The sequence below is a fragment of the Festucalex cinctus genome, chromosome 5, assembly GCF_051991245.1.
Source record: "Festucalex cinctus isolate MCC-2025b chromosome 5, RoL_Fcin_1.0, whole genome shotgun sequence".
Taxonomy (NCBI): Eukaryota; Metazoa; Chordata; class Actinopteri; order Syngnathiformes; family Syngnathidae; genus Festucalex; species Festucalex cinctus.
In genome coordinates this window covers 26277000-26304972 of record NC_135415.1, presented here as the reverse complement: position 1 = coordinate 26304972, position 27973 = coordinate 26277000, and the positions used below count along the sequence as shown (strand labels likewise).

Sequence of the window (27973 nt, the reverse complement as noted above, 5' to 3'; positions counted from 1 at the left end):
TTCCCCTGCAGTGGCTCCGTTTTCCGCCTCTGTTCTCACTGGGTCCAGATGGAGATGTTGGATGCAAGTCATTGTTCATCAGCTTTTTAACATTACAGCATCCTGCTTTATTAGTCTATCCCCTGTGTGGTGCGGAGGCTTGTCAGCCTTATGTGTAACATTTACACATCCACCCGCTGTTTTGTCCAAAGGCTTGTAATTGCTTTGCTTCTCCCCAGCTTTCATGTTGCACTATTATTACAATCAAAGTTGGCTTGTACCTGGTTGCTTATCGCAACGAGCTAATGATGGAAGCTGTTGTTGTCGGACTTGTCTAAATATACCGTATTTTCCACAGTATAAGGCGCACTGCATTATAAGGTTCACCTTCAATGAATGACATATTGTAAAACCTTTTCCATATATAAGGCACACCGGATTATAAGGCGCACCTTCAATGAATGACATATTTTAAAACGTTTTTCATATATAAGGCGCTACAGTAAAGGCTGAGGTTATGGTATGCATCCATTAGATGGTGCTGCGCTAAAGGGAATGTCAATAAAACAGTCAGATAGGTCAGTCAAACTTTATTAATAGATTACAAACCAACTTTCTGACAACTCCATTCACTCCCAAAATGAAAAAAAAAACAGCTGTTTTATTATTTTCTCTGAGGTAAAGTACTAGTATTAGCTCGCGATCCAAGATGGCGGGAGCTTCTGCGCATGCGCGTCACCGATCGTGCAGGGTCACAGATAGCGTCTTGACAGCGAGACCTGTTGCGGCTCAATATTGATCCATATATATCCATATATAAGGTGCACTGGATTATAAGGCACATGGTCAGCTTCTGAAAAAATTGAAGGCTTTTAGGTGCGCCTTATAGTGCGGAAAATACGGTACTCCTATAGGCATTCCTTCACATAATCCAATGCAATCATAAGAATACATTTCACCAAATTAAGACTCTTGTGATGTTTTAAGGTCAGGCAAGTGTATTTATGGCATGAGTGATGTATGGGGACCTGGTTTGCTATATATTTGTTTAAAAATATCCTGCAGTATGACTTAAATGACGGACAAGTTGAGCGATGCCATCACTGAATACAATCACTTACCCATGCTTTTATCTCCAGCAGACTAGATTACTGTAACGGTCTTCTGACTGGACTCTCTCAAAAGACCATGAGACAATTGCAGCTCATTCAGAACGCTGCAAGCTCGAGTTCTGACCAAAACAAAGAGATCAGAACATATGACTCCAGTACTTAAGGATTTACACTGGCTCCCTGTCAGCTGTCGAATCGATTTTAAAGTTCTGCTACTCGTCTATAAATCACTAAATGGTTTGGGTCCTGAATATATCCAAGAAATGCTGATTGAGTACAAACCCAGCAGGGCTCTGAGATCTACAGACTTGGGCCAACCAGGGGAACCCAGAGTTCGAAGCAAACATGGTGAAGCTGCATTTAGCTATTATGCTGCACAAAGATGGAATAGGCTACCAACAGAAGTGAAGTCAGCCCCGAGTGTAAATGCTTTTAAATCCAGGTTAAAAACTTTGCTTTTTTCTTATACCTTTGATTAGGGACTTTTCAACAGCTTTAATTAAGTGTTTATTATTATTATTATTATTATTTTAAACTTCCTTATGTTAAATGTTTTAAAGTTTGTTGAATAATGTTTTAAGATTGTTATTGTATGTTCTTTTTAGTAAATTTTGTAACCTATTTTCATTTATTTTTCTTCCTCTGAATGTTACCTACTGTTTTTTTATGCTTATGTGTTGTCTTTCCTTGTGTAAAGCACATTGAGTTGCCTTGTGTATGAAATGTGCTATACAAATAAACTTGCCTTGCCTTACCCATTTCTTCTTTCTAGCTACTTAACCCCCGCAAAAAAAGGGGGGGGGATTAAACTTGGCGAAATAAAATAACACTCTACGCAGACTATATAATAAATGTATGATATGCTAGAAGGATTTCCTAGTTTTGTATTTCACACTTCTTCATTACTTCCATTTCCAGCTCGATAGTAGCAGGAGTAATTCTTTTTCCTCTCGAAGGCGATGAGTGAGTTGGCAGTGATACCGGGACATCTGTTAGTCCTTGTCAGTGATGAAAGCCTGAAGCGTGTTGCTTGTCCCAATTGGGAGTGTCGTGCATTCAGACACTTGTATGAGTCTAATGACCCGAGTGCCTCAGGTCGGCTGCTCATTGGCTTCCATTTTTTAAACTATTTTTTTTTTCCAGTTGATGTTCTTTGCCCCCCTTCCAAAAGGAGCCCCGTCCTTTTCCAAGACCCCTATGGTGTATGCATTCTAATGTGTGAGGTCACCAGTGCAGGCACAGTGTCACAGTGAAGAGGCTAACATATGTGTTCATCTGTTGGCTGCCTCCATTGGTGGGCTGACCAATACAAAGCAATCGTGAATACCAGTGCTCGAGGACTTCCACGCTTTTTACGTGACACATTAGCATCAGAGGAACATTACAAGCCATCTGGGATGGTTTAAATGCAGCGATACATTTTTGGATGGCAGGGGGCAAAGCTGGGTTAGTCTGGAAAAGCAGTAAACGCCTCGATACTCCAATCCAACATCAAAAGTCGGGAAGTGTACTGCCGTCGGAATGCGCCGTCTGATTAATGTATGTAATCACTTTCGTCACGTCGGAGCCAATGCTAATATAGGATTTTGGATGCAGCATCTTGTGTCTTGCTGGTGCACGACATTCACTGGTATGTGACATGGTGACTGCATGCCGATCTAAGATATCCTATTGGCCCTTGAATGCTCTGAACCAATGGCAGGACAGCTTTTTCATGTTGAGGAAAAAAAAAACCTTAAGTATCGGTATGGTATCGGTATCGGCCGATACTGCAAAGCTGGGTATCGGTATCGTATCGGTATCAGGAGCCATAAAACGGTATCAGAACAACACTAATTCTAACCCTTTGTATTTGAAAGTAATTGTAATGTCTGTCTGGACAGAAGATCAAGATGAATTCATCATTATAGTTCAAGAGAGACCGGCATTGTATTACAAGTATTTAAATCAAGCGCAATGTCAGCACATGGAGACACAACTGGATATACCATATATATATATATATATATATATATATATATATATATATATATATATATATATATATATATATATATATATATATATATATATATATATATATATATATATATATATATATATAGGGATGTTTAATAACACTTTTTTCAATACGAGTACTCTTGAGTAGTCACCAATACCAATTACTGATACCACCAGTACTTTTGATACATACAATTAACAAAAAAAAAAAGACAGATGACAATGACAGATAATTTTAAAGACAGACCTATCTAACGGAACATAGCACTGTTTCCTTCATATTGCATGACATTAATGGCAATTTTCTATTCTTCTAATTACTCATTTCAATTTCCTGATCACATCATGACTACAAGAGAGCGGCCAATGCTGCCATCATCCTAATGCAGAATATTTCTTTTTGAGTTATTATTCACTAATAAGTATACACCGAGGACAGCAAATACTCAAGCACATTTTCTTAGACTGAACCACTGTAAAATTGACTTGTCCAGGGTCTCACTTTACAATTTGACCAAAAACACAAATAATAGAAGTTTCAGTATGAACATTTCAAGTTGAATCGTGAGGTATACTTGTTCTTTGGAACCATCTGGTCCGCAAGCAGTCCTGTTTATGGCAATAATATACTCCACATGAAATTATGCAAACAACCGCACCATAAATTATATCCAGTTAGGTTCCATTTTAAAGAATGTCCCTGAATGCATATGGAAGTCAATGGATTATTTTCATGAGGGTGATCCAATCTCATCATTTCTGAGACTTTCCAATCATAAGTGTTCATGAATATCAACAATTTTACTGTTTGTGCTCCATCACCAGTCAAGGAGCTAAGTGGGGTTAAAACCCGCCCTCTCATCGAGCTTTGTAGGGCACGGGGCATAGGGAGCTAACAGCTGTGCAAACAATGGTCCATTTCCCACTCCACGTTATGCTGAGTGCCACAGTCTGACAGTGGCTACTCACATGTGTAGCCAAACAATCATAAAAGACCACCTATGAATGGATGGCGCACATGTTGTTTTGAAGTTATCACAATATAAGCAGAGATAAAATGGAGTTACATAAACATACAGTTATGTGTTTAAGTTGCAAAAGATATATCTGAGGAGTATATGAAATGAATTGTACAAAAGCCTCACTCAACTTTTATTTGCATCTGATGAACATCAACATGATCCTTTCTTGTATTTTGAGGTCAAACAAAATTAGCATGCAGCACACAATTCTGTGGTATCCTGCGGGTCTCTTCTATTACTTCCCACCTCCTATTATTATAATTCTTCTCCCACTGGCTCACACGTTTATCTCGCTTACCTTAACTCTGATTTTCCACAAACAACTTCGGGGCAGGGAAAGTACATATAATACTTCAATAAAACGTTGAAAAACGTCTTTTAACTCATTCACTCCCAGCCATTTTCACAGAAGCAATCCCATTCGCTCCCGGCTGTTTTACTGAATTTTGACTGATTTTGCAAGGCCCACAGAATATTGTGTTCAATTGCTATAAAAGCATGGAACCTATCAAAAGAAAGATTAAAGTCTATTCTTTCATCAGGAAAAAAAAGTATGTTTCTATCTGTTTCCGTTTTGCAGCAATTAGCATTAGAAGAGAGCTAAGTTTCATCAGTTTTCACAAAACTATTTAAAATTGCAAGTAATTTAGCTCTTTTTCTAGATGGTCCTGGTTGATCTCCTTTGCTCTGCTGCCACCTGCTGGCCGTTTGTGTAATAACTACCATTTCTCCAACCGTGCATCAAAGCCTTCTGTATGCTTTAGCATAAAAAAACAAAACAAACAAAAACGTATAAATACGTCTTTGGGACACTTAAAACATAAAAAAAAACATATTTACACCTTATTGGGAGCAAATGAGTTAATGTGGATTTTTTTAAATCCCACTCACTTATAGTAAAACTAAAGCTACTATAGAATATATATTTTTAAAGTCGGTAATGCAAAAACACAGAAAAGTTATGCTGACAAATGAAACATCGACTATATCGCATACTGTAGGTTCACAATACATGCCAGTCATGCAAATGTAATGTTCTTTTGCAAATATAGGTGTAACCTCAGTTCAGCAGAATTGTCTGTTATGACTGGTCCCTATTCACACACCCACATTAGCGTTCAGCATCATCTTATGATTCATTCTGACCACAGCCGACGCTGCTCTGCAAAATTATGTACAATTGCTTAACGCTCAAAATGTCCATCCATCCATTTTCTTGACCGCTTATTCTTCACAAGGGTCGCTGGGGGTTGCTGGAGCCTATCTCAGCTGGCTTTGCGCAGTAGGCGGGGTAGATCCTGAACTGGTTGCCAGCCAGTCGCAGGGCACGCAGAGACGAACGGCCATGCACACGCACAAGCACACCTAGGGACAATGCGGAGCGCCCAATTAACCTGCCATGCATGTCTTTGGAATGTGGGAGGAGACCGGAGTACCCGGAGAAGACCCACGCAGGCACGGGGGGTACATGCAAACTCCACCCAGGAAAGCCTGGACTCGAACCCGAGTCTTCAGTACTGGGGGGCGGACGTGCTAACCAGTCATCCACCGTGCTGGAGCCTATCTCAGCTGGCTATGGGCATTATGCTCAAAATGTAAAGCATTAAAAAAAAACATTAAAATGTGCTGCAAACAATCAGCCCCACTGGTATTTACTGACAAATTCAAATATCCTTTCTTTCCAATCATATCTGATTCCCATTTGGCAATCTCCCCATGGGACTGAAGTAACTAACAAATGATGCGGAAATTGGAGATAAGAAGAACCACACTCAAAGAGCAGTCAGTGATTGTGTGTGTGTGTGTCCGCGAAGCTGCCAGTTTACAGCCTGCAGTGTCGATGCTGGAGACCTGAGAGAGGAACCAACCATCTAATGTAAAGCAGCTGTCTGTTTCCTGGGTTACAGAAGCCCACTGTCTGCTGCCGTGTACCATAAAGTATACATCTGGACCTACACTGGCAAGCAGACGACACACTAACCCCACACCTACACTGACACCCTCTCATATGCCCGAAACCGCAGCTCGACATCAGCTAATGTACTACAATAACACAGTAGCTCATTCATACATTTTTGGAAGAAATCACCTTTGAAATCTTTTTGGACAATTGGACAAGATGAAAAAGTTGATCAGTGAATAGTGTATGCACCTAGAACCTCCAAATTCACAACTGAAGTCTCATCTACCAACATATTCATTCAACGTTCTTGTCTGTCCCTACGGCATTAGTCATGCATGGTTACCTGATAGTCCAAACAAGTGCCCAATTAGCTGGTAATTGACAGAATATTCAATCTAACTACATCATTACATATGAGACAAATTATTCAGCCATAAAGGAAGCAAGCAAGTTCATTTTTTTCTGACAACAAAAAATGTTTTAATATTAACATACACATAAGTGAGGAAACAATAGCTGAGTGTCTTTGGTCAAAGCTGTGAAATGTGTCACTTGGCAAATATGCATGCCGTATCCTAATTAAGGAATAAGCAATCGATGCTGCTTCTTGTCCACAGAGGTAAAGAAGGTAACTTACCTCCTGCGCAACGCTCGGTGGCTCTTCACTGATTTGTGAATCTTTGCCCAAACAGCCGCGAACAGCTTATCAGCCCAGCCTGTTATCAGCCGTCTGCACCTCTCACAGCGATGACAGCTTTGTCATCATCTTGCTTCTCTCTCCTCTCTTTTGAGTGTTTACTGGAGTCTACCAAGAGAAGCCGGCTGATGTTGTGCAGCCAGTGAGAAAAAGAGAGAGGACGGAGGGTGAGAGAGCGAGAGAGTGTGTGTCTGCAACGAGAAAGAGAGAGAGAGAGAGAGAGAGAGAGAGAGAGCAAATGAAAGAGAGAATTCCCTTTCGCTTAAACAGTGGACCCTCTGCGGTCAGACTCCACTCCCACTTACTGCGCTCTTAAACGCCCCCCACCCATTCACACTCTTCACAGCATTGTGACTGAAAGCGAAAAAGAGCTCAAACGGGATGCCTCAAGGCTGGGGGGGAAGAGAGAGAGAGAGAGAGAGAGAGAGAGAGAGAGAGAGAGACTTAGCTGGGGGTAAGGGTGGAGGGATGGATGGGGTGGCGGGGGTGCCTGTGCTCCATTAGCTGCTAATTGTAGCAGCGAGCCAATCGTAAGTGAGATAAGAGTGAAAGCACACCCAACATTAACATAGTGTGTGCAAAGGATGTGAGAGTAGTGGCTGCAATGGGGCAGCATTGGCTCAATTTCAATTTAAGAGAGGGGGTAGAGCTTTCCCTATAGGAACAAGTAAAGATGAAAAATATACACTGGCCCAAAAGTCAAATGTGCAAAAAAAAAAGTTTCCTATCCTCCAATCTTAACAGAAACTGAGTTGACTCCAGTTACTAGAGACTGCATATATACAAATATGTTGTTATATGTGTGTAATCTGTTTGCTACCACTTTTTTCCAAGGCCGATACCAGCATGAGTGATCAACACTTGAGTAATCACTTACACCGATACCACTCATACATTTGATACACACACACACACACACACATATATATATATATATATATATATATATATATATATATATATATATATATATATATATATACATATATATATATATATCGCACGATATTGGAAAAACATGCGATATGCGATATACTTGCTGAACATAGCGATATCGATATTATTGCGATATTTAACATGTACCTAAAGAAATTACATTTTTATTACCTAACGAAAGAAAAACATTTTTCATGGGGCAAAATAAGCAACCTTCATGTAATCTTAGTTAATTAATTGTAATTATGTCTTGATAATTTTCAACTACTGGCGATGCACATTTTAGTTAGCATCTGACTGGTCAAATTCATATAAAAAGCATAAAATTCCATATAAAACTTATTGCGTATATATATATATATATATATATATATATATATATATATATATATATATATATATATATATATATATATATATATATATATATATATATATATATATATATATATATATATATATATATATATATATATATATGGGCGGCACGGTAGTCGAGTGGTTAGCACGTCCGGTTCCCAGTTCTGAGGTCTCCGGTTCGAGTCCAGGCTCGGACCTTCCTGGGTGGAGTTTGCATGTTCTCCCCGTGCCCGCGTGGGTCTTCTCCGGGTACTCCGGTCTCCTCCCACATTCCAAAGACATGCATGGCAGGTTAATTGGGTGCTCCGAATTGTCCCTAGGTGTGTGTGTGAGTGTGGATGGTTGTTTGTCTCTGTGTGCCCTGCGATTGGTTGGCAACCAGTCCAGGGTGTCCCCCGCCTACTGCCCAGAGCCAGCTGAGATAGGCGCCAGCAGCCCCCGCGACCCTTGTGAGGAATAAGCGGTCAAGAAAATGGATGGATGGATGGATATATATATATCGCACGATATTGGAAAAACATGCGATATGCGATATACTTGCTGAACATAGCGATATCGATATTATTGCGATATTTAACATGTACCTAAAGAAATTACATTTTTATTACCTAACGAAAGAAAAACATTTTTCATGGGGCAAAATAAGCAACCTTCATGTAATCTTAGTTAATTAATTGTAATTATGTCTTGATAATTTTCAACTACTGGAGATGCACATTTTAGTTAGCATCTGACTGGTCAAATTCATATAAAAAGCATAAAATTCCATATAAAACTTATTGCGTATATGTATATATATATATATATATATATATATATATATAAAAATAAAAACACATTTTTGTTCTTTGGCTTTCGACTCAACATGAGACTTCGCATTGTTCTTCCAACTGGCTTTGATCATTTCCAGTGGCAAATGCAGCGCATGTTGATGAATGCTGATGCTACGTGAGTGATGATCGGTACTGAACATCTGTGTGTGTGTGTGTGTGTGTGTGTGCGTGGCGGTGTGTGTGAGATGATGGTTCCATCCTGGATGAGTAGCGCTTTTCTCAGCAGGGGAAATGATCCTCATCTTGTTGCTGAGAGCTGCTGTAGCCAGTCAGGCAGAAAGAATCCTCCCTTATCCTCTATACAGTACAATGACACATATGAAGCACAGCTTTTGGATGATAAAAAAAAATAAAAAAAATAATAATAATCTAATTCAATGACTTTAAGGGGCACTGAATTCATTTTCGCCCCGACCCCCAAGGGAGGAGGAGGATATCTGTACTCCGGAGGAAGTATGGTTTTTAATGACTTCTGGCTATAATGATATCATTTAGATGAGATGATGGTTTGAAAGCTCGTCTATGGAGAGCACCTGTTTTAAAAAGCGCGTCAGTGTAGGTTCCCTGCATCACACCATCTGTTCCTCTTCTCACCTTCCTGTCGCTCTCTCGCTCTCGCTCTCGCTCTGCCCTCCCTTCGCAGCCTCGCAAAGCTGAAGAGGGAATTGAGTTCTCCACTTCCCTGTTTATGGAAGCGTATCTGTATATTGATTTTCATCTAAACTGAGCAGGTAGTGTACGAATGTGCGCTACGCCAGTCATCGAATTTGTTGAAGTTGAAGTATATAATTTTAGTTATCTATGTAGATTCATGCCCCCCATCCCTGTACAAGGCCACTTGGTTTGACCCAAACCTGCTCTGACACATTTTCCTTTCTTCTGACCTAGTAGATATATTTCGGGGCTTTCCGTTCACGTGCACTCTGGCTGGCCTTGAAGGCATTCTGTGAGATAGGGGTTTTCCGAACACGTGAGCTACACGTGCTACATGTGAGTGAGTGAGCCAAACACCAGCTGCAAGCAATAAAAATGTCTTGTCCGCAAGATTTATGAGCAGGAAGGTACACATGAGCTTGCGTAACCATGAAGTTCATGCAGAGGTCAGCTTTAAATTAGGCCAAAGGTGGCGAGCCTAAGTTTACGTGGAGTAACGGTGCCCCCAATGGTCAAAAAATAGCACTGCACCCAGTACTGCATTTTGTAGTTGTCCAATACCGTTAGCTGCCTTAAGATGTTACGCCCAAGGAAAAGTTTGGGGGGATGGACTTTGCAGGCTTTATAAACCAGTGCATTCCGTTTGTTCTTCGGATTTCTAATCCCTTCTGGCCAGAATATATGTCTTGTTTGTATGTCTGTGTCAAATAAATCTCTTTGTCTACAGCTTGAATCTCGGCCCGGCACTCTGTTACTTTTTTCCTTCTAGATGCTGAATTGTTGAACTTCTCCTTTAAAGCGAATACAGGCGAAGACCCTCCGACACCCGGGATGCAAAATATACGATCACTCTTGGAGAGGACAGCCGCCCGCGTTTCGCGTCCCACCCCCCTCCCCGACATATCTCCCATGAGCGTTGGCCCGGAGGGGGGGTGCAGATGGCCTCCGCCGGGACGTAAATCTCGGTCCGGCCGTCTGCCTCTAGCCCGGGACGACGATACAACATTTTGGTGCCCGTGACCAGGATTTAAAAGAACCGGAAAAGAACAGGATTAAAGATGAGTATAATTAGATTTAAAAAAAAATATATATATATATATAAAATTTTAATAGTTAGAGTTATGCATTGACTGTATTAAATTAAGATTGTAATGTGTAGGGCCGGATTTAAGATGTACACAATGCATGCATATTTTGTCTAAAAGCTTTAGTGGATGAATGGCTATATTGTTTGTCTTCGTGTTGTTAGAGGTCTCCCGTCATAAAAAGGGTTTAGGAAAAACTTTTTTTTTAGACGCAGTGCCCAGGGAGGGCAATTTATGCTCTTGTTACGAGCACGGCTTAAGATAAGTCGACAGTGTGAATGTTCTGTTCAAGATGAACAGATAAAACTGTTTAAGATGAGCCGATAGTGTGGATCGTTTGCAGGACGCAAAGGGTAAAGTCCATGACGGACCGTTTTTTTTGGATGTGTTGTTTTAAAAATCCCAGGACGGGTCATCCAGGTGGATGTACGTTGTTGCAGTTGTGTGTCCCCCAAGAAGGGGTGGTCCAGGATGGGCTATTTATTGTTCTAAAATCCCAAGAACGGTCGTCCAAGGCGGACGTTAAAGGCCAAAGGGTGGCCAGAAAAAGTTGTATTGTTATATTTGTGAGTCCTAGGTGGACTCTCTGTGATAATCGGGTTAAGGTGACCCTATGTTTTTCGGCCTCAGAGCAGGCTAAGGAGTATATTGTGTGTAAGGATTACACCAAGGATTGATGTAATTCAGGAGGTCGAGGAAGACCTTATTTTTTTTCGTGTCTAAGCAGTGTCTCCAGCCAGGAAGGTTTGGGTCATTAAGATTGCTGTATTTCTGACTATAACACCTCAGGACGAGGCTAGTTCAAGATGAGCTATTGTTGTAGTATCTTTTGGTCTGTGCTTAAAAAGCATGCACCGCTGGCAGGCAGCTGACTTTTGTATAAAAGGTGAATTGTCCAGGACGGACAATCAAGTAAAAAGTTGATCGTTGGAAGTAAATTGCATAGTGTTGCATAATGGCGTTTGAGCAAAATTGAGGGAAAGTGTGCAAAGGGGAGAGATCAGTGTGCATGGCACGGGGTGAGGGGCGAGGAGGTTAAAAGGTCGATGCGTGTGTGTGTGAGCCAGGTTGGTGAAAGACTGAAGCGTGTTTTTTCTGAGTAGCTGGTATTGAGCAGTTCATGTTAAGAAAGGAAGGTGTGTTAGTGGGAATAGTGTCGAAAAAAGATTTGTGAATCACATTGTGAATTGTTTTGTGGGTTGCGTTGCAAGTTGGATGGAGATGTTTAAATTGTTGTGTTTGTGCTTTTGTTCCTTTGATTTAAATTTCTTTTCTTTTGTAGGCTAACTGTTTTTGGGGAGTGGGTAGGAGGAAGAGGATTAGTCGCTGATGTGGACTGTTGGTGTGTAATTTTGATTCTAGGCTTATCCGGTAAACAAAAGAAAAATGTTGACAGTGAAAATAAAAGGGAGAGAGGACAGCTATAGGAAAGGAAAGATAAATAATGTGAAATGTTAGTTGGATGCCGTTTTGAAGATTTATGAGAGGCTTTGTAGAAATTAAGTAAAATGAAACAAAGATTTGTCCATTGTGGTAGTCTTTTTGATAGATGATTGTCCAAATGGTTTAATTTGATTGTATAAAATAAATTGAAGATGTGAAAAAAAAAAAAAACATGTACTTTTAAATTTTAGATATTGATAGGGTCCAAAATGGGGAATCTTAAGAGTAATATTTGTAACGTAAGTGAGGAATGATATGATGTGAGAGAGAGAGAGAGAGAGAGAGAGAGGCGGAGAGAGAGAGAGAGGCGGAGAGAGAGAGAGAGAGAGAGAGAGAGGCGGAGAGTGAGAGAGGCAGAGAGAGAGGCGGAGAGAGAGAGAGAGAGAGAGGCGGAGAGACAGAGGCGGAGAGAGAGAGAGGCGGAGAGAGAGAGAGAGAGAGAGGCGGAGAAAGAAAGAAAGAGAGAGAGAGAGAGAGGCGGAGAAAGAAAGAGAGGCAGAGAGGCGGAGAGAGAGAGAGAGAGAAAGGCGGAGGGAAGGGGGACAGCAGAAGGTGTATGTGTGTGTATGTGTGAAAGGTCAGAGTTGATGGTGATAGGAATGGTACAGAAGTGGGAGATGGGAAACGAGGATGTTTGAATCCAATATATATATAAGCTATGGAAGGAATAGTCTGTGTGTAGAAGTTTATAAGAAGAGTAAGTGTATATAATAGCAGCTTGAAAAATATGAGGGGACTAAGAAGGCATAAAAAATAAATAAATATATACATAGCCATTGCATAAAGAAATGATAGGTTATGCTTGAGTATATATTTAGAAATTATTAATGATGAATTTTACAGGAGTCGCTTTGAAGGATAATAGATGCTGAACCAAATGAATTGAGAGGAGGTTAAGTTAAATAGCAGGGAAAATAATATAAAGAAAATATAGCATTAGATTGATAGACTTGATGGAGATGACTAGGGCTGTCAAACAATTATATTTTGATAAAGTCGATTAAATTTAGTTTGGATTGATCCCAATTTATCACTTAATTAAGGAGGTTTTTTTTTTTTTTATTAGATTTTTTCCGCCTGCCAAATTTGAAGAGCTCCCGTTATGTGTTAATTTTTGAAAGTCTCGTGTTATAAGGATGTCTTCAACATTTTTTGATCCACTATACATGCTTATTTTTTTATTCGGTGATTTATTTTTACAAATCCAAAATAATAAATGAAAAAGAGAAAAAATGTCTCCAATGTTTTGACATAAACAAATGATCTGAATGTCAAAGTTATACCAAAATATATATTAAATGCTTTACGGTTAATGCATGTAGTTGTGTTTATTATTTAAATGTCGTATGCGCTAACTTTGACGTAAACATCTGTCATAATGTGACAAATCTGATAATTTTTTGAGATTATTTAATTAGTTCACACTTTAACCTACAGCACTAGAAATGCTAAAAAAAAAAAATATATATAATAATGTAATATTTAATGACAAGTATATCTTGGTCATCCATAATGAAAAGTTTTATTGTAAGAGTAAGCCTACAATTTTTTTATTTTTGTCCCTATATGTGAACATTGTACAAGTCCTTGGCCATTGAAAGATGCAAATCCTGGTGTCGACCAAATCTCTTCATAAATGGAACAATGGAAGAGTGACTCCAGTCTGGAAAAACTCTGGAACAAAGGAGGACTTTTGTTGTGTAGGGGGGCACAACGTCACACACAGGACAATGATGAACACCTGTTATGTGTGATTAACTGTTTTTGAAAGGACTTACAGTTACATCCTGAGCAGCTTGGATGAACAAAACTGGACTGGCTGGACAAAACAAAACCCGAGCATGGATGGACACACTCATGAACGCTCAGAGGACAAAACTGTTGAACGATGGTTGGGAGACACTGGGAGGACGCATTAGACAAGTGGGTATGGATTATATGGTGTTACCATATTGAAGGAATTTTTTTAATGATCAAATCAATCATCATTTTAAGACAATTTATTAGAATGAATAGAAAATAAATGTGGATGGTTAAGATATATAAGTGTTGAAATTCGTGTAACTCTTTTGTAGCTTATTGAGATGTAATAACTAAGAAAAATTGGTTTAATTAGGTAATTTGGCTGTATCGTTTAGACTATGAGAGACTACTTTTATATTATTTAGGCTTAATTCAATTTTATATTTAGATTTAGCTGTTAAAATATTGGAATTTTTGGAATTAATGATAGTGGTGATTCCGACATACATTGGAGATACAGATTTAGCTGTGTTAAATATATTTATATATTGCAGCTATTTAATGGGGTAAGATAAACTATAGCAATATTTTGCAGCTTATAGAACTTAGACGAAAAATATGCTGAAATTAATAGGTCAAATTGCAAAGACTTAATTGATTGATTGAGGTTATAAGTCCCTTTTAACACCTTTATGGCTAAAATAGTTAGAATTTGAAGGTGAACTTTTTAAATCTATATATATTAAATATAGTAAGATTTCTACTGCTAAACAGAACCAAAAAAAAAAAAAAAAAAAAAAAAAAAAAAAAGACACATAGGATTAAACAAATCACCTGAATATGTTTGAATTTTATATATAGTTTGGATATGTCCAGAGGAGGAATAGTGAATATATTGGAAGATATGAGCTTTTAAATGCCAGGTAGGAGATTTAGAGGAAGACCAAATGGAAGAAGTTAAAGAGGATATGAAGGTAGTTGGCGTGAGAGCAGAGGATGCAGAAAACAGGGTTAGATGGAGGCAACTGATTCGTTGTAGCGGCCCCTAAAGGAAAAAGCTAAAAGAAGAAGATATGTAAAATAGTCAGATAAATGTCGTAGAGTATACTTTTGATATATGTTAAATAATTTGGCTAGAAGAGATTGTTGCATAAAAAGAGGACCATAATAAACTAAAACTGGAGTGAATATTTTGTAACTGGATAAAAATAGTGGTAAAAGAGATGTCTGAAGTAGTATGATATTGAATCAGCATTGCAGGGCACTACAGTGGACAAATCTGATGTTGTTAGTGATTCTGAGAAGAAACACGATGAAAACGAAGTTGGAGTATTCGAGCTATCCTTGTTAACATTTTGTTTAAATTAATTGATTTTTTTTTTTACATAGTCTGTGACGACGACAGTTAGAAAAGAGTAACTTAGGATAAGTTTAGTTTGTGAAACGTTAGGTTTGCAAGAGCTTCGTGGGGAAGATGAGTAAAGGGTTGATATTGAAAAATTTGGGATAGTATTCATATTCATGAGTGAAAGGGGAGCTGTGGGGTGTAAATGTCTGATTTAATTCTGTGGTTATAGCTCCTGTATGTGGGTGTATTCTTATCTGTATTGGAATGTGAGTATCTGTTGTGATTTGTGAGATTGTTTGTCTGTGAAGTGTGTTGTTTGTTTGTTTGTTTGTTTACTCACATAAAAAAAAAAAAAAAAAAAGAGTGAGAATGAGAAGAAGAAAGCAGCTGCAGGCGCCTATGGGAGTAGGAAACAATTGCATGCACAATATGGCCATGATAATTAGTACAAGTAAGGGTGTTTGTGATCACAATATGAGAGTAATTGCCTCTCACCCGTAACTGTATATTTTCTGACTAGTCTAATTGAGTATAATGGCGGATTAGTGAAAATTTGACTTTAATATTGATTATAGGATTGTTTATGATCGTGACAATTTAAGGGCACCATTTGACTGACAAAATAGTCATATGGAGAAGGCCCAATTTTAATGATGTGGCTTCGGATGATTGTGCCACTTCTGAGCTGTTACGACTTTATATGACGTTAAGAGTGTTATTGACTTTATGAAGACCTGACGGGGACAGACTGACTGTGACTTATATTGTTTTGTTGTTTAACCCCTTTTCCTGCAGCACAACAGACTCATCATGATTGATTTGTGAAGTTTTTTCCCTAACCCCGATTTTCTTACAGTTTTATTGCTTTTTTGTCATTGATAGTTGATTTATTTATGATGGATGTTAATAGGGCTGCACGATATTGGAATAACGTGATATGCGATATGGCTGCTGAATATAGCATTTTAACATGTATCTGAAGAACTGACATTTTTATAATTTGATATAAGAATTGAAAGAATTAAAAGAATTCTTTTCATGCACCAAAATAGGCGAACTAATTATATATTTAAGGGTAATTACCTCTCAGTTATCAACTATTGGATGGTTGTTGCATTTTTTAGTTGGTGTCTGACTGGTTGAATTTCTGCAAAGCGTAAAATTCCAGATTAAACATTGCATGGGCCAATATCGCGATATCAATGTTTTTCCGACATGTTGTGCTGTCCTATGCTAGACTGGTCTTGCAGGTCAGAGATCTTCAAGAACCACCTTCCAGCTTTGTGTATCTGATCTGTGTCTGAAATGACTTCTTATGGTTTGATTTCTATTTACCATTGTAGTTTTGTTTGTGTTGCAATGTGTTTTTGGTGTAATAAGTAAGTAAGTGCTTTCAGGTTAAGTTTCTGTGTTTTCGTGAGTGCCGATCCCGGGCTGTGGACGGTAAGTTGGTTCCAGTCTGAGTACCAGGAGTCTTCTGGTATCGTTTGTGTTGACACATGACGTATGTGTCAAAAGGGGGAATTGAATGTAAGTAAGGATTTTTTTTTTTATATATATATATATATATATAATTTTCAAAATTTTACATAGTTCAACGGATTGGGAAAAGTTCTCATGTTTGGTTTTTGTCTAGGGGACTTGGTGATAGCAGCTGCTGAATGGCCCGAATAGCAGCCCGTGATACCAATTGTGAGCCCTCAACTGACTCAGGTGCAATCAGCCGTGGGCCCCAGGCACCTCCAGCGCAACCACCAGCAGCCCTGTGCGGAGGTCCTCAACTAGCGCTCCCTTCAGCGCCTGCACCGTCATCACCTCCAGTTCCTGCTGAGAAGTGTTCAACTCCAACCAGCCAGGAGCAGCCGCCAAACAGCAAACGTCTACAGGACCACCACCAGGCACACCTTTTTGACCACGACCAGACCCTCCACCGCCAGAAATGCCACGCCCCCAGATGAGCTTTCCCCAAACCCCCACCAGGATCACTCACCTGATGCCCCATCCAGCAGTCCCCTTATAAAAGGCTTGACCCAAAATCTGCTCTGACACATCCCTTCTTCTGATACAATCAGATATCACCAACCACATTTTCACAATACACTGTTCTTATGGGGCACAATAAGCCCCGGGCAGCACAAAATCATAATCAGCCGGACTGTACAGAATGGGCCTGAATATTTTGACTGATGATTGGGGCAGCATGAGCCCTGCCCTAAGAAAATTGAAAGCACTTCCCTTACTGCCCCACCGATCGCCGCAGTTGAACTTTGAACATTCCTACCTCATCAACACCTGGACATTTTTAGCCTCATTTTCAGGTTTTTGCCTCAAAAGAAAATTCTACAATAGCTATGCTCTGTGTGTTTTACCAGTGGATCCCATTTAATTACCAGTTTTTTCGAAATTGTTGAACTTTGATGCACGCATATGTACTGGGATTAACACATAGGTGGGACCGTGTTTGACATTGATTGTTCATGATGTGTTTACATCATGAAAGGGAGGAATGAAGTATATAATTTTAGTTATCTATGTAGATTCATGCCCCCCATCCCTGTACAAGGCCACTTGGTTTGACCCAAACCTGCTCTGACACATTTTCCTTTCTTCTGACCTAGTAGATATATTTCGGGGCTTTCCGTTCACGTGCACTCTGGCTGGCCTTGAAGGCATTCTGTGAGATAGGGGTTTTCCGAACACGTGAGCTACACGTGCTACATGTGAGTGAGTGAGCCAAACACCAGCTGCAAGCAATAAAAATGTCTTGTCCGCAAGATTTATGAGCAGGAAGGTACACATGAGCTTGCGTAACCATGAAGTTCATGCAGAGGTCAGCTTTAAATTAGGCCAAAGGTGGCGAGCCTAAGTTTACGTGGAGTAACGGTGCCCCCAATGGTCAAAAAATAGCACTGCACCCAGTACTGCATTTTGTAGTTGTCCAATACCGTTAGCTGCCTTAAGATGTTACGCCCAAGGAAAAGTTTGGGGGGATGGACTTTGCAGGCTTTATAAACCAGTGCATTCCGTTTGTTCTTCGGATTTCTAATCCCTTCTGGCCAGAATATATGTCTTGTTTGTATGTCTGTGTCAAATAAATCTCTTTGTCTACAGCTTGAATCTCGGCCCGGCACTCTGTTACTTTTTTCCTTCTAGATGCTGAATTGTTGAACTTCTCCTTTAAAGCGAATACAGGCGAAGACCCTCCGACACCCGGGATGCAAAATATACGATCACTCTTGGAGAGGACAGCCGCCCGCGTTTCGCGTCCCACCCCCCTCCCCGACATATCTCCCATGAGCGTTGGCCCGGAGGGGGGGTGCAGATGGCCTCCGCCGGGACGTAAATCTCGGTCCGGCCGTCTGCCTCTAGCCCGGGACGACGATACAACAAAGTAACCCAATTTTTTGTTCAAAGAAAGCACAACAACTCTCAGACAGACTCTGGTGGCAAGCACAACATTGAATGGCATCTCAACGCAATGCAGATGTAATCCCAATTTAGACCAACATGGAACAACAACAATGAACTCATTCACAGATCCATATCATGCACATACCTTCTTTTGCTTTGAAGACTAAACCAATTTATTTGTAATATGGCAGTCGGGTTAATATTTATAGTTATTTATAGTTTTATTTTAGTTCGTTTTTATTAGTTTTCAGGGTGGTTCGGTTAGTTGTTATTAGTTTAGCTCTTTAAAAAAAAATGCTTAGTTTTTAGATTAGTTTGTTAGTTTCAGTATTAGTATTAGTTTTTTTTTTTTTTTTTTTTTAATAAAGTGTATTACTTGTGCACAATATTTGAAAAACACAATGGGAGCAACGTCATCTGAAGATGTTTTTCTATTAGGTGCTGCTAGATGACGTCACTTCTGTGTGACATACTTTCAAACGTCATTATTCCGGTTGATATCAAAATACATCTACTAAAAATCACATTTAAAATCATCCCCAAAGGCTCATGCATTCAATCAATTACCAAAGACTAAAACGAAGGCAACCAGTCCAGGGTGTACCCCGCCGACTGCCCAAAGCCAGCTGAGATAGGCTCCAGCACCCCTTGTGTGGAATAAGCGGTCAAGAAAATGGATGGATGAATAAAACGAATTACATGTTCTAAAAGTTAGTTTTAGTTAGTTTTGTAAACATAAAATGTAGTTTCTGTTAGTTTTCGTTTTTTAAAAAAAAAGCATTTTCGTTGTTATTGTATTTCAGTAACAATATTGTTTTTTGAATTTTAGTTTTTTCATTAGTTTTAGTTAACTAAAATAACCTTTAATGGCACCTGTTTTTCGATCCCCTCCCTTCTTACTTTGACCATCTCCCAGCATTTTTGTTTTGTTTATTTTATTTGAACTGAGTCAAATGCCATTTTTAGCATTTGCCGTCCATTTTTCAGTGGCCGGCGGGCTGCAAATGGCGCCCGGGCCGTAGTTTGGGCACCATTGATATTCTAGGGCTTTAGAATCACTTTTCAAAGACGGCACGTTTTCTTTTAGAAAACGAGCAACTTTTGCAAGTATAATCTCCGTTGCATGAGGTAGAAAAAATGAAATTCTGACGGTGAATTATTTGCAGTTTTTGACTCAAACTTAACTCATTCACTGCCTTTGACAAGTATACTTGTCAATTGTATTTTTTAGAGCGGTGCTAAATGGGGGCGAATCTGAGCATGCTCCACTGTAAATATCAAACTTGGAAACAACTTTACTGATGCCCAACCACCGGTAGATGACATCATTGCCCCATTTTATAGGAAATAAACACAGTTTCAGAGTCCATGGGAGAAATGGCTGTATTTTGGCAAACCTACATTTTTCTGCTGTCAATTATAAAAGAACGGGACGGGACAAAAAGTAGGGAGTCTATTCTGTTATTTGGTAGATTCGGTTTATATATAATTATTGAATGTAATATCACGTGAGTATTGGAAATGTAAAAATTTTCTATAATGACTGGCAGTGAATGAGTTAAATTATAACCTGATGAAAACTGGCCACGTTTTGTCTCAAGAAGCTAAAAGAAAGCTTTCTGTAGTGTCGAACCTGGAGTATAGAAACAGTGAGAAGTGAGACACCATCTCAATGACAGTGCGACCCAATTATGCTATGGAGCCCCTGTAGCCATAGAGGATGTCAAAGTGGGCAGTAATAAGGCGATGGTGAAAAAAACACCACCAGCCACGGGTGTGTGTGTGTGTGTGTGTGTGAGAGCTTGCAGGTGACCCGCAAAGACCTGTTTACCTCATTAAAAATGAATCACAAGGTAATAAGGGCCCTCCTCCTATACTCCTCTCTTCCAATGTCTGTCCTTCATCCATTATGTAGCAGTATGGAGGGATGGTGTGGGTTAAGTCCTCAGGGAGGGTCACTTGGACGACGACCCAGACCAAATCCTCCTTCTGGAGCCCCTGCCTTTCTGACGTTTTAATGAGACAATAGCAAAGAGATGGCATGTATGATGATGGTGATGAGCGCCGAGAACGAGTGCGAGTGGAAGCAGACGTCAGCAATAAGCCGGTCGTGTTGTTAAGTTAAACACGGACGGAAAGAGTCCATTAGGCTTTCACGAGCTCACAGAGTACAACGACCCCAGTAGCATTCCAGATAAAAGGTTAATAATTTAATGGTAAGTGTTTGTGCCCCAGTACAACAACGTGTGTATATGTAAACATATGTATTCGAGCTTGGACTCACAATGAAGATCCACATGTGCTATTTGTGTTCGACCAAATCGACTCGAATGGGTTACTCAATGCACTTTTGCCAAAAAAAAACCCATCACATTCCAACAAATGAAAAACCAAAGTTGATCAAAATGATATATTTAGTAGTAAGTACTTGTGTTGTTCCGATACCGTTTTTTTGGCTCCCGATACCGATACCCAGCTTTCCAGTATCGGCTGATACCGATACCATACCGATACTTAAGTTGTTTTTTTTTCCCCTCAACATGAAAAAGCTGTCCTGCCATTGGTTTAGAGCATTCAAGGGCCAATAGGATATCTTCGATCGGCAAGCAGTGAACATGTCACATATCAGTGAATGTTGTGCACGAGCAAGACACAAGATACTGCATCCAAAATCCTATATTAGCGTTGGAATTAATGGTATCGGCATGTTACTTGTGAGTAGTCACCGATACCGATACCACAGTTTTTATGCGGTATCGGCACCTCTGCCGATACCAGTATCGGTATCGAAACAACACTAGTAAATACACTATATCGTGTCTCATCTTGATCATTTTTACAAATCCATATCCACTTATCTCATTCCACTCATATCGGAGTGTATCCTAAGTGTATCAACCCACAGAAAGGTTAACTTTTTTTTTTTTCAATGACTTTAAACTCCAGCGGCCTCATTTATAAAATTGTACATGAGAACCTGCGTACAAAAGTATGTACGAACGAAACCCAAACCTCACATATCCAGAAAAAATTGAGATTTATAAAACCCTATATTATATTTCCCTTTATAAATACCACACGATCCCAATCAACGTGCGCAGGAGGTTCCCCGCCCAAGTCCGCCCATTTCACCCCATATTTGGCAATGCAAATCAACTAATTTGCGTATTTATAAGCAGCACGTGTTGGCAAACAACAAATTAAAACTATGGACGGTCAGGGAAAGGCAAGAAAGAAGGCTAACCAGTTTTTTTTATTTTATTTCCATCCATCCATTTTCTTGCTGGAGTGCTGGAGTGGGAATGCTGGAGCCTATCCCATCTGGCTTCGGGCAGTAAGCGGGGTACACCCTGAACTGGTTGCCAGCCAATCCAGGGCACTTATTTTTATTTCCAATTACTTTAATGGTTAACAGATGTTAATGCATAAAATGAAGCCGTGTGACAGCAGAAAAGAAGAATATATGTTTTGCATGAATTTGAGACTTGGCACTTTTCAGGAGAGCTGAGAGCCGTGCAAGTTGATAATGCCCTTTCCATTTTTGACAAACGTGACACCAGCTTTGTTCTTGGCACAAAAGGCAATGCCTTCAATTCCCAGGAATTGTTGAAAAGGTTAAATATCTGACATATATTTATATGATATGTGAATGGTAATACATTTTACATGGCACATTAAACGATGACATCTTTTCAGCTTTTTGTTGAAGAAAAGAAACGTGCTGTTGGTGCATACGAAGTCGGGGTGTATATAGGACCACACAAAGTCGCAACAGTTGCAGCCATTTGTATAAGTCAGCTGGAAATTTCTTCGGCATAATGTCAAGACCTTGTATCTGTGTCCTGGTCTCTGACCTCTGACCTCTATCTGCGCTCCTCTCACCTTGCGTGTTGATACAGTTGGCTCCCGGTTCCCCTTGACATTCCAATTGCTGCAGTCATATTGGCCGCAAGTGCACAGGGTTACAGCTATGAATCTGTTGGGTCTAATATACAAATACAGGTACACATAAAACAAATATACCTCTCAAAGCACTGACTGCTTTTCTTTCCTATAATTACGTAGTACACTTAAATGCCTCTCTTGAAAACTGTTGGTCCTTGGTGAATATAATCGGCAGAAATTTCCAACCAGAAGTCAGAAATGTGTCCTGATATGACCTTTGACCACAATTACCGCACAATGACGATAGTCACCTTGGTCAGTATATCACTCAAATTCAGCCGGGTTCTTTCTCAGACAAAGAACGAGTCATTCAAAGACAATCTATAGAAAACGGGGACATCTGACCTCAGCTATAGGCAGCTCGGTTGTATTGTGTGCGTTTATCACTTCTGCCTCTGACGCATGGATTTGAATTACGGCTTCACCCTTCCTGTGTGGAGTTTGCATTTTCTCTCCATGCTTTTTGTGCGTTTTCTTCACATACTCTTGCTACCTCCCTTATTTCAACAACACGTGTTATATTAATTGAAGACTAAAATTGGCAATATATTGTATGTGAATGTGTGTGACTGGTTGTTTCTCTAGCTATGTCACTTCATCTCATCAGCGTGAGGATAAGCATTTATAGAAAATGGATGGCTGGATATTACAATATTGGTCACTGTTAAATTTTGCAAGCCAGTGCTCAAAGATTCATGTGGAAAAATATGATATATATGATATATATATATATATATATATATATATATATATATATATATTCCTAGAGTTATGAAATAAATCAAACATTCATTGAAAAGGATTGAATTTCCTGTGCAGAAAAAAAAAAAAAAAAAAAAGTTTGCATGTGCTATGTCTCACATTCAATGGAATGTAGGAGCTTGGACTTCCTGGGTGAAATGACCTTATCTGACCTCCGCCAAAGGTAAACTGAAAAAAAAAGCAATGCTAAACTGACCCACATGACACTCGGAAACTTCCGAAGATGGTGTGGAATACCATTTTTTTCGTGTCTTGAATACCATGATGTGACTATTTACTAAAATATATGAAATGATATGCATGTGCTGAGCAAGCTATGATTCCAGATGCCAAAATCCAGGCAATAGAATGGATAAAGATGCAAGTTGATGAAACAAAATATGCTAATGAAACTCTGAAATAAGGTTTAAACTTGATAGGATTTGGAAATCGTTTTAAGCTTATCACAAAATGTGTCTTGTACAATTCATTTGCTTTTGATGGTTATTTTTTTTAGCATTTGGATAACTATTCATACCCATATTAACACCAACGACCAATTTAGAATCTCCAACCAAACATGAGCATTTTTTTACGATTGTGGAATGAAACCCATAGGAAACCCATGTAAGCATGGAGAATGTGAAATCCTCATACAAAAAGAGAAAAAAAAGAAAAAAAAAAGATTCAAACAGAATATTTGACTGTGAGGCAGGAATGCTTATGTGATCAACTCAATACACAATAGGGATGTAACGATATCCAAATATCACGATACGATATTATCATGATATGAAGGTCACGGTACGCTAATTATCACGATATTGTGGGGGGGTTGGCGATATTTAAAAAAGATCACAATAATATAAAAAAAAAAAAGAGCCCAAACTAAAAAATGCACAATATTGTGCTTTTGTACATAACAGCAATTCATATAAACCACCTACAATCCCTAATAACAATATTGAGGCACTTTTGCTATTGCAAGCACACATTGATCGCTTCAGGAGCAAATTAGGTTCCCCTTCATTTGACAATTAGCATAGATTTTAAACATAGAAGGCCAAAACATCCCTAATGAAAATTAAATTGAACTAGCTAGCCACTAGAGGGTGCTAGAACTGCAGAAATGGAAATCAACCTGACTTTTTTAACAGATGTGGTCCTTTTCAATATTGTGAAAATGACGACGACGATATTGTGGCAGTTTTAAGATCACGATATCACGATATTGCCCTTATCGTTACATCCCTAATACACAATAGAGAGAATATTTCTCTAAAGATTGTTGCACTGTTCAGTATTGGCTTTGAATAATTTTGACCTTTGTAAAATTAATGGTGAGGGGAATAACTGTAAGTTAAATTGCAAACTCTCACTTTAATGTGAAATAGTAAACTACATTACTCAATTATAAGCTTTTTTTAATTTCCTGTGGCACTGCTTGACTAAACAATAGAGTGAAGTGAGTGCATATCATGTAGCGGCTTGGTAAATTACCTTTCACAATACTTTTCATTTACAGTGTGGAATGGAAAAAGCAACTGGCAAAGAAGGGTGTGATTTATTTGTTGCAGAGTGTGTTCGCTCTCATACCGACACAATTTTCTAGGCGTTGACATCACTTTCATCAGATAACAGGTATAAAACCTTATCACATTTTAAACCTCTAATTTCATCTTGGCATTCTACATGCCTCATTTCTCTGCGGAACACGTATCAGCACATAACATTTTTTTTTCCCGAGTAATAATATGTCCCCGACGCCTCCGGAGACTCTGTGCTTATCTCTTCTATTTTAAGCTTTGCCGAGCAGCCCCTATAGAACATTATGGCAGATCCCACCCGTTGTCTCCGAGCTGAACCCCAACTCACATTTAGCATCAAACAGGTGGAGGCAGATACAACACACTATATGTCACTCTTTCTTGCTTTGTAGATTAAAATGTCATTCGGTTTAGAACGTTCTAACAAGCCTGTAAAGTATGAGCTACATTAAGATAGCTGATAGTTTCAATAGGATGTAATTTCTGCCACAAGCCATAAGAGAAGCATAAGCTGAAGGAGTCAGTTTGACAACATGGAACCGGAGCTCATATTTCACCATCGGAAGCAATTTGCCCTACTGCTGAGGGAAAATTAAAGTCTTATTATATTTCTTCAACAGCTCACACAAGGCTCCGCGGACTCCCTGAAGGCTAGACTGCATGTACAAATGATATATATATGATATATATACGTGTAAATTTATACTAAATTCACCTAAAACCTCGTAAAAATCCCATGACCCTTCACCTTAACCAGATACTTCAGAGTCTCGCCAGAGTCGTGAGGTTCAAACGGTCAGGAGACCAGAGAAAAGGTCAGAAAAGATAAAAAGAAAAGAAAGATAAATCAAAGTGAAATCCAGCACCGACCAAACACTTCCTGCCTTCCCTATGGTTACAAAATCAAAGTCTTAGGCCAACCACAGAAACCTCTAAATTCCAACCAATTAAAGAGATCTCAAGAGACCAGAGGAAAAACTAAAGAGAGGAAGGAGGGAAAGATAGATGAGGCAGAGTGAGATCCACAGAAACCAGCACATCCAGTCCATCAAAGTGAAATCCTGCACCAACCAAACACCTCCTGCGTGGTTACAAAACGAGAGTCTTACGCCAACCCCAGAAACCTCTAAATTCCAATAAATTGAGGAGATCTCAAGTGACCAGAGGAAAAACTAAAGAGAGGAAGGAGGGAAGGATAGATAAAGCAAAGTGAGATCCACAGACACCAGCACCCGCTGACTCAACGAGCAGTGGGAGGCCGCTCAAGTTGTTAGCGTTCGGAAAATGTTGGACTCGTCTGCTAGCTTCCATCCCACATGCATGAGAACGGCTTTACCGGAGCGTACTGGTGGAATGAAGCCGCATCTGCAATTGCCGTGTTGTCAAATACCACGATTATCGACCAGGTCTTTTGCTGGTTTGCAACCTGTTTGAGCAATGCCACCCACTATTTTCTTTTAATAACCAGAACGATCAGTGTTACAGTTGTAAGAAAATAGTGTTCAGTGAATTTCAAAACAAAAAACAGACATTCCATAGCAGTTGGCAGCTTTGCTATTGATTGTTTTTGCATAATTTCATTACCCTCACAACTAAAGAAACACGGGACACACAGAAGCTACAGTTGAAGCTTGTGAGCGCTGTGTCATTGCGTAGTTCCATTCAAGCCTAGCGTCTCTTTATGGTCGCTTTACCACAGCCCGTCTGGGCAAAGGGTTCAGGCCTGTGTCTTTTCCTCTTTTGTTTGCTCTCAGAGAGGACATGAATGGAAGGTTTGGGCCCAAACAAAAGGCCGATCATGGGTCTATTGGGAGGGACAAATGAGCTTAGTTTGGGCAATGTCAGCCCAAAGGAAAGGGAGGTCTGAGGCTCACCTAGTACCGGAACGGGAGGGGAGATGAGTTCTTCAGGATGAACAGCTGAGATCCTCCTTCCAACACAGCACATGCTCTGTCACTATCTGACAACAACGGGCTCACACTGTTGACGGGTGGAGGAAGGGACCGAGCTGACGGGTGGTGAAAGGGAGAGGAGCACCAGCTGATTGCATGCTTCTCTATGGCAACCATTAGTTCTGATTGGGGATGTAGTTAACATGGAAAATGTAGCAGGACTTATGGGTAGTGATAATTTGGCTAGCGCAAATCTAAATGCACTACGGATGCCTTTCGTGCAGAAGATCTGGATATGATAGCCCAGCTTTGGTGGATCCTATACCTGGATTAAAAATAGGCGTGTTCTATCAGGAAGGGCATTCTGCGAAAAAATTGCTAACCAAGTGGAAGGCGATGGTGGATGTACCTGGATACTGAAGCTGTGCAATTACACCCAGAGGGTGAAGAACAATTGCTGCACCCCCATTACATACAAAATAGCCCTACTTCTGTTGACCGCTAACAGGTGCACAAAACTGAAAACAATCCAGGTACCCCAGTCACCTTCTACGAGACCAACCAAGCCATTTCCACGCCGTGTCCGCCCGAGTGTCTGGGGTTGCTTTTCCTGCTCGACGGAGAAGCTGCGTGTTGAATGCTACTTTCCGAGATATTCAATGTCAAAATGTGCCCAAGACTTTTGGAATACCCTGTATTTTACCCCGTTTAAAAAAAACAAAAACAAACAAACCTAGCAGCTATGTTGCACATCTGTATGCCACCAGCACAACAGCCAGTAACTGTGAATGCTGCCAAGACGAGAGAGAGAGTGCGGCTGAAGGTTGCTTGCTGCTCTGCTTGTTCAAGATAATGACTACACACTGCAGAGGTGCACCGTTTGAAACAGTAGCACAGGAATGTAATAGCTTCCATGTGTATGTTACACTTTTGCTCCTATAAAAAGACACCACATAATGCTCAGCCGATAAGCTTTTTTTCAGCTGTGTTTTTCTATATATTCACACTGCCTCAAAAAAACACTGTTTACTACTCACTTGCATGTATATGGTGTGTACATGCTTCCTACAAATTAGCTGCGAGTGTTCCTGCTTGGACATCTAAGCGTGCATGGTCATGTTGCTTACACAATTCTGGTCCACAGAGAGGACGAGCTATAGCTCCCGTACCAGAAGCATATACTGTAGGCCTAATTATATAGGCAGCTCTGAGAAGAGTGCAGGTAGCCTGCTGGGTAATTGCTACTAAGAATGCAAAAGGAAGTAGTCTATAGCTCCTATATTTTCAGCACTTATTCAAATGGATCAGCTCGAGCTAGTCC

At 39.8% G+C, this 27973-nt stretch overlaps 1 protein-coding gene and 1 long non-coding RNA gene across 5 annotated transcripts in view; one reads left to right on the top strand and one right to left on the bottom strand.

Annotated features, from left to right (window-relative positions):
• tncb (tenascin Cb) overlaps positions 1–27973 on the bottom strand; it is an 86584-nt gene that overhangs the window by 43672 nt on the left and 14939 nt on the right. For 3 of the 4 annotated variants that reach the window (XM_077521522.1, XM_077521524.1, XM_077521525.1), the window contains exon 2: positions 6655–6905. The gene's annotated coding sequence lies outside the window, so the exon portion shown is untranslated. Of the gene's footprint in view, positions 1–6654; positions 7019–27973 lie in introns of those variants that run through there. The other variant, XM_077521523.1, reaches the window with a different exon arrangement.
• Positions 14544–18233, top strand: LOC144019466 (uncharacterized). Its single transcript, XR_013283682.1, has 2 exons — positions 14544–16646; positions 16753–18233. It is a non-coding gene; the product is annotated as an uncharacterized LOC144019466 (long non-coding RNA).